This window comes from Leiobunum rupestre, chromosome 11 (assembly GCF_980474605.1).
Source record: "Leiobunum rupestre chromosome 11, qqLeiRupe1.1.hap1, whole genome shotgun sequence".
In the NCBI taxonomy this organism is placed as follows: Eukaryota; Metazoa; Arthropoda; class Arachnida; order Opiliones; family Sclerosomatidae; genus Leiobunum; species Leiobunum rupestre.
The window spans coordinates 33286500-33288840 of record NC_143394.1 but is presented as its reverse complement, the minus strand read 5'-3'; positions in this window follow the sequence as shown (position 1 = coordinate 33288840).

The following is a 2341-nucleotide window of genomic DNA, read 5'->3' as shown; positions in this document are numbered from 1 at the left end:
CGATTTCTGTCGTCAAGGCAACGCCAGATATTTCCACCTTAGCGACGCGCGCGGAAAGGGGCCATTACGGGGGAGTGCTCGAGGGGCGGCGGGCGAAATACCCCCCCCCGCCCCACGGGTGTTTACGCCAATCGATAATTGACGCGTATGGATCGGGAGACGTTTCCTCGCAACTGAGCCGATAGAATAATTAAAATAATAGCGATATTGTCTTTTTCATTGAACCTCTCGCGATATATTCGTGTTTAAACTCGGTAATAATGGTAATTAGAAACCGGTAAAAATGGTAAAAAAAAGATCATGAAAGTTTTTTTGTTAGTCTGTTAAAAAAAAAGAAGTGTATAGCCTTAATTAATAAACCTGTTTTTAGGTATAGGTAACTTTCGTATAACGACATTCTCTCAATGGTGGAAGGTTAGTGTCATTCCCCTTTTCCCTCCGCCGTTCTGCCTTTGAGCCGTGGCAGCCATCTTGAATTAATTTATCGCGAAAAATATTTGCACGCACTACTAAATGGGTGTTAAAACGATTGGGGAATTTAAACGACATTATTATGATTATTATAACCAGTTTCACATTTTTACTTATAAACGCGGAGCCTAAGGCGGATACGTATATTTAATTTCTTCCAAGGTAATATCGTAAGTAACATGTTAACCGTAAGTACTACACTAATTTTATAATCTTCTCCACGCGTTATTCTATCAATACTTTCTTCGTCAATGACAAATTAGTAGAACTATTATAAAATTCGTTATTGTCACAAAAATTCAGCCAATAACAAAAATTTTGATATTCAAACTCCACACAAATTCTAAAAATTTTACCTATTTAGACGAATCGAATATTTGTAATAATTTTACATTCCAATTCAATAGGTGTTTCTATAAAATACGGGAGGTCACGTGTAAATATTTGTTTTACGTCACTAGCTATAGCTATTGACAGGAATCCATACATCTACTTGGAATGCTTATCGCGGCAGATTTTCGTCTCGATGTGGCTGACGGATTTTTTGACGTCACTATGTTAACTTAACAAACAACAACGTGAAAGGGGAGCGAGGTCAGAGGGGATTTTGTCTCTCGTAGGCGGGGTCAAAGCCGTCAGAGAGATCTTACCATACGCGATACGGCAGCGTAAGCATTCCAAGTAGAGGTATGGATTATTGCTATTAAAGATAAAGATTTCGAAATTCGAAGACCACGTGCGAAACGCGCGTGCCAATAAAGTACTAAAAAGCTTAAGCTCGTGACGCGGAGAAAAACCTTTTATACTTTAATTTTTTTGTTGTTTTATTTTATTGAAACATTAATTATTCATTACTTGCTAAAAGCCATTTTGAAATCCTTTTAAGACTCGCTTAGCCTTTGCCTAATTTATAAAACAGATAATACATTATTGTAAGTGTAGTTCCCGAGGTCGCTACCTAGCGGCGCTTTTTCAAACATATTTACAGTCTCCGTGAAGAAATAAATTTTTTATAAAGTGTCATACTATGCGTATTATGTTACTTTTGTTACTATTTAAGTTATAATTTCAAAACATTTCATTAAACTTTACTTTATATTCATTCTTTAATTAATATTCGTAGCTTGATCGTGGGTGTGGCTAGTCTTCGTTGCCGTGGTAACGCGTATAGGTCGGCCATGACATTAAGACGCCCATGGGAGTCACGTGACTATTTCGCCGGATCGCGTGGCGTTTTGCCTCGTGATCTATGGCGTTAAATTATATCATGGCGGCCGTTTCAAGGCGGGGCTTAGTTATGACGTATGCCTACGACGCTATGTGCAAGCATCCAATTGAAATTTAAAAAATTCAAAAATTTAAATTTTTGCTAAAATTTATTATGTTCCTAATGACACTGTTAAAATTATAATTTTAAAACATTTTATTGAAATAAACGTTACAAAAATAAAATGTAAAATTGATTATATAAGTGTTTACTATGATAACTTCTTTAATTAACATTGGAAACTAAAATATGGCCTACCGTAGCTATAAGCTGGAATTTATTTCAATACATTTTGTGTTGGTGCAGCAATATCTTTGAAAGTTTCTATTCAGGCTTCTTCCTGGCGGAAACGTTGCAGGAACAAAGAACGGAAAAATGAAAAAAGAGCACTTGGAAGATGGACAGGAAATTGCATTTTTTGTTGTGAAGGCAGAATCCGTGATGGAGTATGAAAGAAAAGGAGAGGAAAATAAGCTAGTTTCAGGGACACGGTGAAGAAGGGGAGTGACATCTTGGATAAATCTCCCGCTTTAGCCAAGGAAGATGTTTCCCATATTGTGACCGCCCTTCTAAAATATAATTCCCACTTCTCTTTAAGAGAAG